Source organism: Peromyscus maniculatus, chromosome 9 (assembly GCF_049852395.1).
Source record: "Peromyscus maniculatus bairdii isolate BWxNUB_F1_BW_parent chromosome 9, HU_Pman_BW_mat_3.1, whole genome shotgun sequence".
NCBI lineage: Eukaryota > Metazoa > Chordata > Mammalia > Rodentia > Cricetidae > Peromyscus > Peromyscus maniculatus.
Window position 1 is genome coordinate 28,627,138 of NC_134860.1, and position 18,583 is coordinate 28,645,720.

The 18,583-nt window shown below is 41.8% G+C and overlaps 1 protein-coding gene across 11 annotated transcripts in view; it reads left to right on the top strand.

Annotated features, from left to right (window-relative positions):
* The window catches only part of Fhit (fragile histidine triad diadenosine triphosphatase), a 1,536,882-nt gene that overhangs the window by 685,212 nt on the left and 833,087 nt on the right, over positions 1–18,583 (top strand). The window contains exon 1 of one of the 11 annotated variants that reach the window (XM_076544516.1): positions 6,740–6,892. The exons of 9 other annotated variants lie outside the window; for them this stretch is intronic. The gene's annotated coding sequence lies outside the window, so the exon portion shown is untranslated. Of the gene's footprint in view, positions 1–6,739; positions 6,893–18,583 lie in introns of those variants that run through there. One more of the 11 variants, XM_076544517.1, reaches the window with a different exon arrangement.

An 18,583-nucleotide genomic window follows, 5' to 3' on the forward strand; every position in this document is an offset into this window, starting at 1 on the left:
GCCTTATTCCCTTAACTTAGGGTCTCTCACTGAATGAGACACTCACCAGTTCAGAGAGGCTGGCCTGCTGACCATCAAGTTTCCTAGCTTTGTCTGTCTCTACCACAACACTAGTTTTTCAGACACATACAGCCATTCCTCACTATTTAGTTGGGTGCTGTGGGATCAAAATAAGGTTCTTATGCATGGAAAGCAAGCACTCTTACCCTCTGAGGATCTTCTTCGGCCCAGGCAATTTCTTTTTAACAAGGGCTTACAGTGCTTAGAGGCAATGTTGTAATTAAGATGACCACTGAATCCATTACACAGCACTTTTTAAGAAGTGACTAAAAAATTATAAATAATTTTAAAAAGCAAATCACAACTATTTATATACTTTTCTACTTATATACTCTTACAATGGTTTTCCTGTGAGATTTTAAATTTTAGAGATAAGCTAAGCCTCAAGATAGCATATGGCCTGGTTTCTGTTTCTGGAGAAGGAGAGAGAATTTCCTCATCTCTAACAGGGAGAGAGATGTGATCTAGCTCGGGCAGAAATAAAAACCCTATCCTAATACTTCTGAATTTTATCTGAAGCATTATATCTCCTGTTGCAGGAGGCTGCTAGACATTTTCTGAGTCATTACTCAAATGACTCATGCTCCATTAGTGTGGTAGCGATACATGGAGAAGGGGCCAGATCCAGCCAACAGAGTAAGTAACTAGCCAGAAGTTTTGCATTTCCTTACCTGAGCTGTTCATTTGCCAGACATCCTTGGATGACGCTGTTTCTCTGAAGTGTCTGGCTGACACTGGGATGCCTCTTCCTCTTCTTAGAAGGAAACACTAAGTCTTTTTCTCAATGAGAAAAAATTCGCAGGTCCCACATTTCAAATTTATTCTTAGCTGAATCAACATGTATTGTCAGTCTTATGTCTTTATACACAAGTGTGTGGACATGGCTATGTCTATCCATGTACACACAAGTGTGTATGTAAACACATCTACATCTATCCATGTGTAAATGTGAGTGTGTATCGTATGCTTATATGTGTGGGTATATGTACATGTGTAGTTTTGTTTTATACTAACTGTAAGCACTGGCTTCAACAGTTTCCACAAAAGATCAGTTCTTCCTGTGGGTATTAACTTTGTCAGGAAGTTTTCATATACAAATATGCTCACCTTTTTGCTGTAAGAAAGAGGTGGAAAGATAGCTGCAGAGTCACAGGAGGCAAACCAAGGAGCGTATGTTTTAGAAACTGCGTGTGCTGTCATGAAACACCACAGCCAAGGCAGCACATAGAAGAAAGCTTTCAATCTGGGTACTTCCAGTTCAGGGAGCTAGAGTGACCATCAGTGGCTGGGAGCTCAGATCTGATCCACGTCCAACCCTTCCCACAGTTCTCAAACGGTGAACTGGACATTAGACATATGAGCCAATGGGAGTCGTTCCCATTCAAACCAGCACACTATGTCAGTCTGTCTGGAAATAATATTGACGTTTATATCATAAGATTTTTTCTTTTGAGTATTTAATTGATTTACCTGTAATTAGTTTCATGTCAAAGGAGATATTATCAGGAAAATAAAAGCCTAAGATACTTTTCCTAGCAATTAGCCTTTCTAAGAGGTGAAATGAAATTTAGAAGTGTGTGTTTATAAATGCAGACACACATGTAAATTTCTTGTGATTCCCTTCAGTTGCCACAGAGTAGAACAAATAAAATATTTCATTATTTTAGAATACTGGCATGCAGATCACTAGACCCACTTCCTTTGGTGTCAGCTGCTGTATTTTATATCAGCTTTTGAGCTTGTTTTTTCTTATTAATGCACATCTCATGAAAACAATGTATTCCAGCTAGACATGGTGAAACACACCACCAACTGTGAGCCTCGGGGAAACTGAGGGAGAAGATCCTGGAGTTCAGGAGACCTGTGGTAGAGCAGAGACCTACCTCAAACAAACACATTTTCCTCATAGAAGGAGATTCTTTGTTTCCCAGTAAATAAAAATACACAGGTAGGGCTGTCAGCATGGCTCAGTGGGGAAGAGTTTCTGCCGCACGAGTACAAGGCCCAAGCTTGACACTACAACAACCACATAAAAAGCCATGGTGTACACATATCTGTAACTCCAGACAGGCCAATTGCTGAGGCTGGCTGGCTGGCTGGCAGATTTCAGTGATAGCTCCTATTTCAAGGAAACACACACACACACACACACACACACACACACACACACACACACACACAAGATAAAGCCCATGTTAAACTATAGGCTAAATAACAAAGGGCAGATAATGCAAATGACAGTCAACTGTTGAGAGGGCAGTTAGTTGTCCTCTGTTCCTTTCTGTGTATTTAAATGTCTGCTCCCTGTGCTGGCATCCCATACTGCTGGGCTGGAGCTGCTGGGAGTTAAGCACACTTTGTCTTGGGTCTCTGGGAATTTAAAGAGATCCTTCCACCCATGCAGAGTGTGCTTTGAAGCTGGACTCACCTGGAATGGCTGAAGTAACAGAGTCATTGTTAGCCAATACTGGGAAGGGAGAAGAGAAGACTGAACTGCGTTTTCATAGCAGCTAATGAGGCATCTAATGAGTCAAATGTCGCTCTGCAGCTCACCTCATTAAGACAGCATCTTGTTTTCATAAATGTCCTAGGGTGGCTGGACAATTATATATATATAGTCATTTAATTGAAAGAAGTAATATGATCGCCAAGTAAAATCAAATATTCAGGAAAGTCTCAGCATTGGCATCTTCTAAGAGCAAATAAATTCCTAAGGAACAGCCTGAGTGAAGTGGACTGTGCATCTTTGTTTTTTCTTACAAATCCAATTTTTGAATAATTTGAAAGCAGATTCTGCCATCAAATTAAATGCCCCATTGACTAAATTTTCATCAAGAGATTTATTACTATCTTATTTGGTACTTTCATTAAACCCACTCCTGCAGCTTCCAGCTGAGTATTTCTTTGTGAGGTAATTAATGGGCAGTCATAGGCTCTAAATTGTCCCTCTTATTGCTGACCCACAACACGGCATGGGGCACAAATGTGTATGGGCATAAATTAAGGAGAGGGGAACCTGGGTGCATTCTAGACACCTGAGTAGCCTGTGTTCTTGAATCTTAAACTCCTGAAGGAATGTATCTCTTGATTGAACCATGAGACTTTGTTTCCTAACTTGCCTCAGTAGTCAGAACCTTGGTGCGGAAACTGTGTTTCTGATAGGCTAACAACCTGTGTTTCTGATAGGCTAACTCCTGCTTGTGGAGTGAATGAGGGGGTTGGTGAGTAAGACAGTCAACCTCTGGCCAATATTATTCCTCCTCCTAGTTCTCTTCCATCTCTTCTTCTGTTTTTGAAAGACAGCATATACCTCTATTTTAAGGTAAGGAACTACAACTTGGATATGCAGCTCTCTCTGTCACTATATAAAAACACGTGTGTGTGTGTGTGTGTGTGTGTGTGTGTGTGAGAGAGAGAGAGAGAGAGAGAGAGTGTGTACATATATGGATACAAATATGTAATTAGACCCAGAAGCTATGGGAAATGAGAACTATATAGGTTTTTTCAAACTCTCCAAGCTGCCTGGTAAGTGTGTATTAATAGAATTGGCTCCGGAGGGATGGTTTTCATCAGCCATCGTCTCTGTTCATATAAAGCCCTTTCCCCATTACTTTTCTATTTTAAATCCATTCCCTTGCCCCGGCTGATTGAACCTTTCTGAAATGTGCCAGGCAGAGAATCTCACCTCTCCTCTCAGCTTGCAAATAATAACGTCTTCACATTTTCATGGCCTTTTCTGAAATAGAGACCTTTCATTTATACTTCGCTCTCAACGGAAATAAATTGATTACCGTCACAGCCTTGTGTTTGACCACAGACCTTTGAAACAAAGAGCTTCTCTCCCAATGTGGTAAGAGAACAGATTGTCCCAGATTTCCTTATGCTCCAAGGACTTGGGGCAAAGGAACTGTTTTATCATCACATGCTATTGAATCCTAAAGAATTACCAGCTGTCATTTCTTCCCGCTTGCTTCCCTGGCCTTCCCTGGCCCTGGAGCCTTCCCTGGCCCTGGAGCCTTAGTGTTTAGCAATCTCTGCACGCTCTCTCTCCAGGATCCTTCTTCACTGCTTCCTCATATTTTTCATCTCCATCCTTATCTTTTTGCCTTCAGAAATTTTCTCTACCTTTCTTTCCATTCCTTATATATTTTTAAATTTTAGTTTTACCTATTATATTCCTTTGTAAATTTTATGGAATTTGTTCCTTAACAGTTCCATACATGTGTAAAGTATTCTGATTACTGTAACCTCTCACCCTCTTGAACCTCCCTCACCCTATGAGTGTGACCTCCATAAGCTCCCAATCCCACCTGAATTCATGCCCTTTCTTTCTTTGTTGTTTGAGATCCTCTGAGTTTAACCATTATCTTCTGTGTGCTATGATTTTGCAGCTATTTATTGGAGGCTGGTAGATACAGAACAGTAATGTCTGCTCTTATATGGTCCATCAGTAGCCCATAATTGAGAAGGGAGAGGTAGTGTAGATCTTGTTTTGTGATGGATAGACAACCTGTTCTCAAATTATTGCTTCAGTGAGTATTTGCATATAAGAATTACCATGTACAAGTTCCCTTCTGACATATAAATTCTATCTCTGAAGCCGGTTGCTCTCCACAGATATTAGTCTCTCTTTGAGCTGCAGTCTTTCTCACTCTTTCATTCTTCCAAAGAGAAATCTCATTTGATCAATAAGCGTTAAGGGTTTCCTCTTCTTTGGGTAAGTCTGATTCTACAGTCTCCCGTGAAGTCTCTTTCTACTGGTTATAGTGCCTGCAGCTTTCTTAAACATCATGACCAAGTGGCGATTGCTAGAGTACACTTTCTGATGTTTATGGGTAAAAATATGAGGTTTGTTATTGAAAAACTTTGGTAGATGAACCTCAGCCCACATGTCAGATTCTCCATCTTGGCATGTGCTGTACCTAGACATGAGTCTCCATGTCCAGAACCTTTTCCTCATTTGTCCGCCTCAGTGCAAACAGGATTCACAGTCACTGCCTAACTAGCTTGCGGTCTACTGTCTCTAGCAATTCCTACAGGCATTCCTTCTTATTCTGATCCTTAGTGCTCATTGCCATCTATCATGTCTTATATATTAAAATGTAAAATGCTTGGCAGACGGAGTTTGTGCATTTTTCAGTTCATTTGTTAGTTCTTAATTCAAATGGTCCTGTCTATGCCCTGTTCTTGGAGCTATCAAGATGACATGGAGACAGACAGGTGTCCCAACCTCAGGAAGTTCACCATCAACAGTTGAGACAAGCCCATGCATAAGGGGAACACAGGGTGAAGAGATGTAAGGCAGGGACAAGGGCATGGGCATTCTCTCTGGGAAGGGGAGGGGGTCTGAGAAGGCTGGAAACAGTCTTACTGTGCCAGATGGAGGGAAAAACGAGCTGAGCAAGGACACTCTTAATGTGGATCAGCCGTGAAACTTTGTTTTAAGCCCCGGAATTGGAGTGTGTAGGGAGGGGGTCTAGGGTCACACTTAAGGAAGGCCCTGGATTCAAAGTGATACATTGGATCGTGGTGTAGTTCAATGGGACTGTGTCCAAGCCCGGGCTCTTCCCAATCCTTAAGTGGTCACCATTGCTAGCAAATGTTGGTGGAGGTACTGGATGGAATAGCTCATCTGTGCTCAATGCACCCTTTCAGCCAAGCCTGACCGCCTGCTGCCGAGCAGCCCAGGTGGCATTTAGATGATACCAGTTGAAGATTGTTATCAGGGAGACCAAAATCCCTTTTGTGAGTCAGCGCCTCATTAATAAGAGAAGTTAGAAAGGAACTCAAAGGGGAGCTTGAGGACAATTTTCTTAGCGTTTAGAGAAAAACAATAGGCAGATTAAACTGCAGCAACCATCAGGGCAAGAGGAAGAGGAGGCTTCAGAGCAAGAGTGGGAAAGCCCAGGGTGCAAGGGAAAGTGTTCTTAACCTTTGGCCAGTATCAGAAAAAGCAATAAACAGTAAGTTCCAGTTTTCTGAGTCCTCAGAAACAGGCAGGCTGATGCCATCAGCTGTCTGCAAGGGCAGCAAGCATCTCATGGAGAACAGTTTCTGGGAAGGACAGGTGCAGCACCTCACTGGTGGGGTGGTAATCTCCCTTAGGATAGCCTGGAAGGCCAGGTCTTTCTACCTAGGACTAGAGATGGAACTTAGAATAAAGATACTTTCAGCTTTTCAAACGATAACTCAGATTCCAAAGCTGACTTTTCCTGTCTCGTGTGACCTGGGACCTGAAGGCTGGAGGAGGCATCTGGAGCTCTAGTTAGCAGGAGTCTCCAGTGCACAGCCCTTGCAGCCACGGGACTCTTTCCGGGCCCTGCTCCAAATCAGTGGGGTAAGAAGAGAGCTATTGGGAGTGGGGAAGGTGGGGCTAACGGTTTCTGAGCTAAACCACAAGCTGACGTTGCTTTGCTGCTGAAGTGCTGTTTTTCACGAGAGAGAGGGAAAGTCCCTTCCCTGAGAGCTGGAGCCCAGGAAGAGGCCGTATGGAAAAGTTACCCCCTCACCTCCAGACTGCTTAACTCCCTTGTGGCGAGCATCATTGTTTAGTTAGGAAATAGAAAAACATACTGAAAAGCTCACAAACGTAAGTGAGCGCACAGTGGCTTACCAGGAAGCATGAGCCTCAGCCTTATCTAATCAGGGAAAAAGGTCAGAATCCTCGGAGAGAGAGTGGTTTGCCCCACCCCCGCCCCAGCTTTTAATTGGGGCGGCTAACCTTTGATCTCACTTCCCGAGAGCCACAGCAGAGAACTGCCTGTCTGAACTGTCTTCTGCTTCCTGGGCCTTCTCTACATCCTGTGGATCAGTCCTCCACTTGGAAACACAGGTACCATTAGTTCCCCTTGTACAAAAGTCCACTCTGGAGGCTGCTGGGATGGATAACAATGTTGGAGGAAGACTTTTTCTGCAATTATAACTCTCTTTACTCTTGATGGGGCTTTGTTTTGGGCACTGGAATCGGGGAGAAAAATTGTATTTCCTTTCCTTTTCAGCAGAAATTCAAACCTCAAACATGAATACTTTTGGAGAGAAAACAAAACATCATCGGGGATGGGCACCATTGTTCTTGGGACTTCCCCTGGTGGTTTCCCAGTGAAATGTGGCAGCATCCTGGGGAGAGATACAGCTCTTCACTGTCACCCTCAACAGCCTGAGGACTTGACTGAGTCTTTTAGGAGCCTCACCTCAGACCAAAATAGAATTTGTTGCTTCAGTACGGAAAAGAGTTTCAGGACTAGCCAGTATGAGAAGGAGTTGAAGATTGTATTATAGATATTTTAATACAGTCATTTTGGTGGTTCTCAATCACATCTCAGGAGATCACTTGGCAGCCGTCCTGGAGGCTGAAGAGCACACACCACTTTCGCGGTGAACCTGAGTTCGCTTCTTTCCCTCACATCGGGAAAGATGACCCCTTGTAACTCTAGCTCCAGACAATTCAGTGTCCTCATCTGACCTCCAAGGGTACCTTCACACACACACACACCTCTAAAAATTTAAAAAAGCTAAGTGAGAATGTAGGGTAGCTCTGGAGGAGCATTAGCTGGACTTGTAACTTGAGAGGGTGAAACTAGACACACTAGTATTGCACAAGAGCTTTAGTACGGCCCTTTTCCTGTAGATTCTGGTGAGATTCCTAGGAAACTGCAGGTTTACGGTTGGGAAGGGGAAGAACCCTTAGGTAGTTGTTAATTATGCTGGAATTCTTGCTTCTCTGCTGGCAGAGGCTTCAACCTTCTCCTAGGTTGGGGCTTCTTTCTCAGGTTCCCATAACGTCCCTTGTCTTTGAATCTTCCCTCCTTTGCCATTCCAGAGCTCTGTGCAGGTGCCTCAGCATCCTAGTGCAGGTGTATCTGCTCGAAAGTGGGGCAAGTGTGGTGAAGAATTTCAGCCTTGGCCTTGACTTTGGTATGAGTCTGATAGCCTGGCACTCAGTAGCTTTGGGACTTGGGAGATTTATTTCATCTTGGGGGCACTACATGATCCAAACTGGAGGATAACAGAAGCTACCTTAAACCAGTCACAAGAATGAACTAAAGGGCTAGTGTCCATCAACAATGCTGCCACTAGAGGCAAGTTAATAGTGGTGCTTGAAGAACTCACTGACTTCCTGGGTCCGGTTGTTAGGACCTATTTCCTTTTTATAGACCCAGGAACCAGCCAGCTCTTCTTCCCACAGTAGATTATGGCAGGGACATGTGACCTGGATTAAGACAAATTCTCAACTTGACCCTTTATCTCCCTTTCAAGATACTCTTTTCCATCCATGGATTGTTGACTTTGGTTTCTGTTCTAGAACGTAGATGACAACTGTGATGTGCAGAGAAGGGAAGAAGCCACCAGGTACAAAGAGAAAGCTGATGAAATTCAGAGTCAGGTTCAGGACAGCATGGAGGTGGTGCGTGTGTGTGTGTGTGTGTGTGTGTGTGTGTGTGTGTGTGTGTGTGTGTGTGTGTGATCTTTTTATAGTATTGGCTGTAGATTTTATTTATTTTTTATTGTCATATCTATTATATTTATCAAGTTTCTACCTTATTTATAAACATGCCTAAAGTATAATGGGTATATCCAATAAAGAGAAAAGGTATTACTTATGAAATACAAAGTAAATCTAGCTTAAGGATTCTGTTTAGAATAATTAAAATAAAAGTGTGTGTGTGTGTGTGTGTGTGTGTGTGTGTGTGTATGTGTGTATGTGTGTGTGCAGAAAAAGGCTAGTTACTTATTTTTCAGGCTGCATTGAAATTGGAGATTTTTGCATTTACTTTTTGTAAATAGTTAGCATAGTGAATGCTGTTATTTTGTGCTGTTGATTCGAAGTGACCATTATTTAAAAATCTATGCACCAAAAAACCACAAAATAGACTTGCAAGTCATATGGAGTATTCAGCAAAAGGCAATCACTTGATTTAGTCTATCCCCAAATAGTTATTTGGTTAGAGACTAAGGAGAGAGCTCAGTTGGTAAGGACCTAAGTACCACCCCAGAACCCACATAAAAATGTCTAGTGTAGGGGCATAAGTCTGTAACCTTGGGGCTGTAGAGGTGGAGACAGATGGATCCCTGAGCTCCAGGCCAGCTAAGCAATCATACTCTGCAAGCCCCATACTGGTCAGACCCTGTCTCAAAAAACATGGTGGTTGGTACCTGAGAAACTACAGTTGAGGTTGACCTCTGGGCTCCACAGGTAACAACAAATGTGTACTCCCACCAACACCACCACAACAAACACATGCATGCACAAGATAAATAGAGAGAGCAAGAGAGGAGGCTGGAGAGTAGGGGTCTTTAGTTAGTGAAATCCTAGAGGTTATATTTTGCAGTTGCAAGTGGACTTTAATGCAACAGACCTTCTGTGAATCCTATAAGACAGAAACCTTGCAGCAAGATTATCTTATTGCTTCCCAATGCTATTTAAACATGGGGTGTTTTCTTTAAGTAATGTATGTTAAATCTGTAGCAAACTTGGGGAGCATTATCTTGGTCTAAGCTTTCAATTTAGAAATGAAAAGCAAAGAAATGACTTGCCCCAGTTTGCTAGATGGTGAGTCTCTTGTATTCTATTCATGCGCTGCAAATCAGGCGTGATTATCTTGTACTTGAAGGATGCTAAGAAAAGAGTTCCTGGTCTAATGGACTTTACCTGGGGCTCTTGTTAACTTGCTTTCTGATCCTTTCTGCATTTTGTATTTCTAAAAAGTACTCTACTTCTGGCTGAGGGTACTTAATAGTACTGCATATTGTGTAACTATACAGCTCCATTGTAATTAAATTTTTCTTTTCAACCTATAAGCTTTCTCTGTTTCCTCTACAGCCTGCTTTTCTTTCCTTCCTACCCCAGGACTGCACACTAACAGAAATGCCACTGGCCTTTGTTCTCCTTCTTGAACATACCCCAGGGAACAACTTTGGTGATCTGCTTTTTATTCCCAGGCTATATGCAAATTCCTGCATACTGTAAAATTTTCTCACATTCTCCTCAGAAGCCTAAAGACTCTGCATAATCTGTTCCTTAAAAGAAAATTAATTGATATTAATTAATCTTCTTTCCCTGGATGACATTTTTTTCTTGATCTCCAATGTTGGTAATACATCATTCAGTGTTCTTAATAACAGCGTGTGGTCATGCCACTTACTCATTGGAGTTATTAAGTGCCCAAAATGTTTCTTCTCAGATTGTGCCTTATAGAGAAAAATTGTAGGTCTTATTTACCTGTCTTCTGCAAGCTACAGCAGCCACTAAGTGTTCTGAGTCTTTGGGGTGAGTGCCCTTTTTTCTTTCTTCTTGCTTAACAGTAATTGTGAATTCACTGTGGTTCAGTCCAACAAACACAGTCTACTGTGCCAAAACAAGTGCCAAGGATGTGGAGGTGGGTTTTGTTTCAATGTGGGTGTTACTCAAGCTCTGGAGAGTTGTCACTGCGCTGAGTGACGCTCAGCTGTGAAGGCTGTACTGGCGAGTAAGTGCTCTGTGAGATGCTGTTGCAGTGTTAATGGTGCAGTGCATAAAACACTTGGTGGGAAGAGATTTCACAAAGGAACTATTCGTCACTAGCATCCTGAAGACCAACCCAGAGCTTATGAGAAGTACATCAAACTGGGAAACTACTGGAATTACCATGCTCCCCACCCCCACCTTTTCTGGTCTCTCCATCACCAATGCTCTTGTTCACATCTTAGATGCTCAGAGTACTTCATACTCTGAAAATGTGTTCATGATGAGAAACTGATCATTTCACCCAGCTTAAACAAGTTGAAGTATAATTCTTTAGGATACCCTTCTCTTTATCTTTATCTTCAAGAAGGATTTCCCTGAAACCTCTTTGGGATTATGATAATTTAGACTTATCTTTATGGTAAACATGTCCATATCTTTATTTCTATGTGTTTCTTTTCCAGTGCCCTATGCAGTATTGCTCCCAAAACTCACTTGTCCCTTGAGATCACCCAGGGAGCATCACAAACTCCATGCACCTGTGTCCCACCAGCAGACAATGATTTAATTGATGAGAGGCACAGAGTGGGCTCTGAAATTCTCAAAAGGACCCCCCCCACCTGCCCTGTAACAGTAGAAATGTCCTAAATCAATTGAGATGATGGCTGCACAAGTGGGTAAATATATGAAAACCCCTGAAATCTTGCACGCTAGTGACCTGATTATATGCAAATCACATCTCAAGGTGTTGCATCTTAAAACATACCCGCAGGCCTGTTGTTGTGTGCCTGTAATCCCAGCACACAAGTGGCTGAGGCACAGGAAAAAAAGGCATAGGAAAAAAAGTTCCAGGCCAGCATGGGCTGCGTAGACAGAGCAGATGAACAAACAAAACATCCCAGGGCACTAAACTGCAAAGCATTTCCGACAGGCAAATAGAGATGCTGGGAAATAGAAACCACTGTAATCCTCAAACACAAAGATAACCTTAGAGACGTGTGTTCAGAGAAGTAGGGATGACTCCCTGCTTCTTCCCCCATCGTCCCTCCCTTGCCTTTACCTCTTGATCCCTCCCTCTCTCTCTTCCTCTCCCCTTCCTTCTTTCCCTCCCTCCCTCCCTCCCTCCCTCCCTCCCTCCCTCCCTCCCTCCCTTTTTTCCTTCTTCCTTCCTTTGGAAGCAGAGTTGGAGTTTATTTAAAAAAAACTGTTTTGATGCAGATTTAAACATGGGCATAAAGATAGATAGATGGATAGATAGATAGATGATAGGTAGGTAGGTAGATAGGAAGAAAGGAAGAATAGAAGAAAAGAAGGAAGGAAGGAAGGAAGGAAGAAAAAGAAAGAAAGAAAGAAAGAAAGAAAGAAAGAAAGAAAGAAAGAAAGAAAGAAAGAAAGAAAGAAAGAAAGAAAGAAAGAAAGGAGGGAAGGAAGGAAGGAAGGAGGGAAGGGAGACAGAGGATAGAGAATACCCTAGATAAGTAGGGTTCCTCAAGACAGAAAATTGCAGGATTTTCTTCCATCTTCCCACAGATTCTCACCATGGCCTATTAGGTAAACCTTGAATCCAATTTGTAAAATAGTTGGCTTTGGAATAAAATTCTCCTTTGGGGAAAAAAATTTCTGTCCTTTCTTAGAATGCTGGAAGGAACTGGATTCATTTCCTTGCATGACCATGAGGTATCCCCAGAAGCACACAGAAAGAGAAATGCTGGTATCAACATGAACTCAGAGGCAACTAACTATTCTATATCCCAGAACCTGAAAATAGAATTCTACTTTTTAAAAATATTGCCTGGAATTCTACCTTGCCCTTTGTCAACCTTCTGCTGGATTTGGTAGAAAATGTATACAAAAATAGTTCAGCTATGATAGGAAACACATTTGGGTTTCAGGCCTGGAACACAAATGTGTGATTGGAGGAAGTTGTGCTGGGGATGGGGAGGGTGAGGGGCTTGGCTTTACCAGTCAGGGTAGACAGGAAAGAACAGACTTTTGAAAGGAAAGAGGTTCTCCACCATGAGGAGTTCTTTGAAAGTGTGCTCAAGGCAACTAGAGTAGGTGGTGACTTTTCTGAGGATGCTTCACCCCATAAGTGGAGATGGTGGCTGCTGACCTCAGAATAGCTTCTCCTTCCAATAAAGAGCAAGGTCAAGAAGAGGAGCTCGACTTACAGCTGAAGAACTCTTTAGAAGTGGCCTTTCTAGAGACTTAAAGGTTGGCTTCCAGACACGAGTTTTAGTTCTTTGCTTCAGGAGTTAGGCTCTGTTTCTGAAGTGTTGAGATCTGATGATGCTTTGACAACCACTGCCAACCTTTGACTATGTAGCATGGCAACTCAGGGTTCTGGTTTTTAAACCAGGGTTTTCTTCACTTGTCTATTTAATTTCAGCTACTGTTCATTTTGTTTTAAAATCAGTATTATTTTCCTCTATTCTGACATCAATGCTATATTTCTCTGATATCTTTTTTTTTTTTTTAGGGTAAAGCAGGTAAGAGAGAGGTAGGAACTAGGCATTATGGCATTACCCTTCGACTCAAAGAGGTGTGTAGTTTTCAACTCTTTCATTTTGCATTTGGAATCAGAGCAGTTCTAGGTGGACCGTAGGGCCAGGAAGTTGCTTGGTAGTATATCACTCTGTGCTAAGTGCTGTGCTAAGTGGAAGTGCTGGTTTGTTGCCCTACTGCAACCCCATAATTCCACCCATTAACAAGTCTTACTGAGTCTTTTAAATGTTTCCAGATGTGACCATGTCTTCCTCTGCTCACTTCTCCCTTACTGATTCAAGTCCTTCCCGTTGGCCTCTGGCTCCCCTTCATACTCAGCATTTCTTGCGCTCCTGCTTGGCTGTGTATTCCATTCTCTTTGAAGTATGCAGACTCTTCTCTACAAATTTCATAAAACTCTCTTGCTTAATCCACTCCCAAATGATACCAATTCATATCAGCAAAGTTTAAATGCTTTAGCCTTATTTCTGTGTATTTTGTTCAAGTTTAGCTTGGACAAAGTTTTCCTTAAGGGTCTAGAGAGGCCTCCCTCCAAAGCAACCCCTATCCTTCCTCTTTGATTCTCATAGTTCTCAAATAGTGAATCAAAAAAGAAGAAATAGATAGGATGTGGCTTTTAGTCTTAGCCAAGCTGGCTAGCTCAGGACTTAGCCAAGTCTTAGGAAATAAATGATTGACCTAGGGATCAAATTGTTGCAGATTCTGATCGAGTAAATTTGTGTGTGTAGTGGGGCTGCAGAGAATTCATATTCCTCTCATCTGAGTGGTAAGAGGGGGTTGTCTAGTATTGGGCCCTCTGACTTGGCAAACTCTCTTGTTCTTTGAAGTGAAGTGTACCTTACTCTTGAATCCTGGGGATGGGAGATGAGCAGGCCATTCTAACTAACAACTAGCCTGCATAGTTTGCTTCCTAACTCCTTTGTCTTTGAGGAGCCTCACCTGGCCATCTAATCTCCAGTATGTCCCAATGTCATGTCAACTACATTAAACCATTCTATTCTTGCCCAGATCACCTAACTGTCTGAAAATTGTGTCTTCTACCTGGCTTTGCTTTTTCTTTTGGATCAGAGATTGGAGCCTGATTATTTCAGTTACTGCTTTCTCCTCATCATTGTGAAGGGAACAGTAAACCATGTAGTTATCAAGTGCAATAACAGGGAGTTGTTGCCACAAGCCAAACTGAACACAAGTGGCGACCAAATCCTTTACTATATATCTAGCACCTAACAAACTGCTTATTTGCTGAATAATGAAGAAGCACCTGAACTAAACACATAGAAGGAAGTACTAGACTAAACATGAGGTCATCAAGTTTCTAATAATCAACTTTGTCGATTATTACTTTATCTAACAATAATTTGATAACTTTCATACTTTTCTATCTATTTAAAAATTGTATTTTTCAGATTTATATATCCTGAGCAATAAGAAATAGAATGTGTTTTGATATTAAGTCATCAATAGCAGTCCTTTTAAATGATTTTACTTTTTCAGAATCTTTTCCTCTTCTCTAGAGGCTGCTAAAGATGGCACCATTTGGTCCGAGACCATTGTGTACTGACACAGCCAAGCACGGGTGCAGGCATTATTGAGAAAGAATGAGCCACCAGGGATCTGGCCTCACCTTCATTTTTCTTCAAATGGTATCAGAACCACAAATTTCAGTCCCTGGGCTATCTTTTTAAGTCACCTTGGATAATGGTCTGGGTCTTTTTTGTTCATTTCTCCAGGAAGAATTGGACTATTCACCTGTACTCTGTCCAAATGGCTATTGCAGATTTGGTCATTTCAACATCCATGATAGAAGTTGACTTTTTTTTCTCAACTGAGGCTGGGGAAAAATTGCTCAAACATTCTTTAACTGTCCTTTACTCTATCAATGTCAGCTTACAGAAATTTGTGCTTTTACAGCTTGGCTGTAACTGTCTTAATCATCAAAAGCAAAGGGGAGAGTGGAAATAAATTAATTTTGTTGATAAGAATTTGTCTTGGAGCTGGGGAGCTGACTCAGTTGGTAAAGTATTAGTCAGGGATTTGAATTGGGTCCTCTTAATGAATTCTGAGCCAGTGAAAAACCCTGTTTCAATAAGCAAGTAAGTAAGTAAGTAAATAAATAAATAAATAAATAAATAAATAAATAAATAAATAAATATTATAAATGTTACATTGTACCTAAAGAACACCCAAAATTATCCTCTGGCTTCCATATACATATACATACCTGTGCATACTTGTACACACACACCTACATACATACACAGTCTGTGTCCAGGTATTTTGAAAAAATAGCTACACAAAAGCTTGACCTGCATGTTAATGTGTGTGACCTGGGCTGCCACCTGAGGCCATGTTGATGTCTGTGGTCCATGCTGCTGCTATAGGACCATGGCAATATTCAGGGATCATGTTCCCTCCAAAGGCCTTGGGGATATCTATAATCTGTGCTGTCACCTGAAGCCTTGTTGATGTCCATGGCCCGCGCTGTATCTAGAAACCACGTGGAAGTCCATGATCTGTGCTGCTGTTGACTATGAAAGGCAGAGAAGCTTCTTTAGCAGTGGTATTGATGACTTTGGACTCGCTCTTGAGAATGAGAGACATAGAAACAGTCCAGACAGGAAGCTATTGAAGAGAACTTTTAAATACTGTGATAGAGATGGTGAAGTGTAGCCCTTCAGTTGATGGCTTCCAGAAGGGATGGGGTGGAAAGAACTCAGTTTTCTTTAAGGGGCTGTTCACTGAGAGTTTGACCAGGCTCCAGTGATTATACAGGCAACACAAATTGGACTTGTTATTATTTTTTCTTTTTTTATTCTTCTTTTGTTTTGGAGGAGTTCACCAGAGTGCGGCTGGACCTGGGAGGTCTGGGAAGTGAATTTGATTGGGTACAATGTGTGAAATTTCCAAGTAATCAAAAAATATATTTTATTAAAAATAAGTGAGGCATAGGTCTTTCTGCTTCTTTACCACAGTGAAGGTCTGAGATGCACTTTCCCACTGTAACCCACCCATTAGGTTAAATATCAGCTACATTGATTCTTTGTTTGGGAGAGGGTGGGTTCTTAAATAGACCATCCTTTAGATGGGAACAGTAGGCTTTTCCAAAGTGCTTTCAACAGAACTTAAGTACTAGCAACATGGCCATGGGAAGGGGCAGGGAGTGAATTCACTTTGCATTTATCTGATATCCATTGACCATGTGCTAGTGGCTGTGGGTGTGAGGGCAAGTGACAGGCTTGTGTTTTCTCAGGAAAGGAACTCTCTCTCTAGCATCTATCTGGGGCTCTTATTTCCATCTTCCCTCTGCCTATGCCTTGCCACCACACATACCATGTCAGGATGAATGTCCTCTATGCTGCCTAGAGACAACCTGATACTGAGCTGAGGCTGACATGCTTGTGATGAAAAGCTTATAACCTAAAGTAGGAGAGGAGTCTCCTTCCACCTTTTCCCAGCTACCTGTGCTGGGAAAGGTGCATATCTCAGAGTCTTCATGGTGAGCAGGCCAGGCAAGGCCCACATGGTTCTTCCTATAGACTCATGCTGTCAACCTGGCCTCTCAGTGGAAATCCACTAGGTTTCTAGCCTGAGTAAAGTTTATGTTTACCTGTAGATTCTCTGAGTTGAATGGGAACTGATCAGTCCTTCAAAGCTGTTTTGCCTATCATACACTGCTGAAGCCTGAGTTTTAGGGCAGGCTGATAAGCAACATGGTCTTAGACAGCTTTCCCTGCCTCTAAGGATCATATAGATCATCATCTATATGAGGTGGAGAATCAAATGTATACTTATGTTTGTATGCAGGCTGTGTATTTGGCTTGTCTTGGAGAAATGGGTGGGATGGGAGTAGGATGGCCTCAAACACACCTTCATGTGCCATGCTAATTGATGCATACCTCATTCTTGGGGTTAAGACCTCATTCTTATATGACAGATTGGGGTGATAGCCATGGTGAGGGAAGACAGTGACTCCTTGATCCTATAGTTATTGGTACATTGGCTTGCTTATGTACTTAAAACTATGAAGTTCCCCAACCAGAGCAAACCATGTCATAGTTTCATATTATTAACTGTGATCTGGACCCTTTGGGAACTATCACACAAAAAACCTGTATTTGACTTCCTAAAATGTAGGACACTATCTGGTCTCCAGCAACCTGGCACACTTCCAGGAAAAATGCAGGAAAGACCTCTTGCCATCATAAGACAGGTGGTTTCCATGGCCACTAGTGCAGGAAGCCTCCAACATCTTAACAAATAGACTGAAGCTTTAAGAAGGTTTGAAAAACAGTTGTGTTTGCTTGAGAGTGTTTGTAGGATGGCTGTATAGGGAAGTGTCATAAGTCCCCACAAAAGGCAGATGCTTCTCAGAGTCTAGAACTGGGAGGTTAAGAAGCCATAGACACATATGCTTCCACTCAGTAGATTAGTGGAGAAAGGAAGTCAGTGTTAGAAAACCCTGGCTAGGTAAGAGAATTTTCTTAGCATGGCTTTTGAAGAGCTGAGTGTTACACTAAGCTTTGGCTTCTCAAGTAAAAGCAATTGCATCAGTGATTAGAATGGAAGCATCAGTAAGGAAGCAATGAAAACTAAGAAATGAAAACTTGTTGGAAATGTGCCTTTTAGCAAATCAAAGGCCAGCAGGGAAATCTCAATAGAATGGCCAGAGGGGCGTTGTGAGGGAAGGTGTCTGTAACGAGGTGCTCTGTTGTGAGTGGGGGCTTTGTTCTTCCCCTATAGTGACACAGCTCTTGTCATCCTCTCTAAATGCATGCTCAAAGGGGCTTCATGCTACTTGCTTGGCACAGAATTTCATGGGAGAAACTACCCCTAAGGAAATTTTTAATTGTCTCCTTATTTCTCTTCATATTAATTCCTTGTACTGTTAAAAATTAGCACTACTGTGGATTTACAGTTTGCTCATTAGTAATAAGCTTGACATTTACTAATATAAAACTATGAATAAACCCACTAATTTAAAAATTATGTCACAATCAGAATGTTCCCATGGAAGCTGGAAGCCCAGAAAAAAAATGTGGTCTTTAGATATTTATTAGCAAGATGATTAATTGGGGGATTATTACAGAACATGATATTTCAATGCCGGCAGTTTGTTATTCATGCTCCTCACCAAAGAAGTCCAGGTGCTGGCAGATGCACATGTGACCACAGCTTAGTCTGAAATGGGTGGAACCATCTTAGGGCTGCTGTGAATAGTGTCTGTGGATCATTAGTCTAAAGCCCGAGCCTGGAATGAAAATTAGGTTTTTTGTTAAATTGTTGTATATTCGTCATGCATAATGCTGTGTTTTCCAGAAACAATTTCTTTCAAGTATATAGTGTATTCAGCTATATTCACTCCCATATTCTAAAATCCCCACCTTCCGTGCCTCTCCTTCCTTCCCCAGGTTCCATTCTGCTTTTGTGTCAGAAAACTACATCTCTATACATATATATGATCCACAAGTAAGAGAAACATGTGATATTTGTTTTTCTATGTCTGGCACATTTCTCTTTATATTGTGATGTTTTTTCTACTTTTTCTCTTTTGTCTCTTTGTTCTTTTGGGGGTTCACC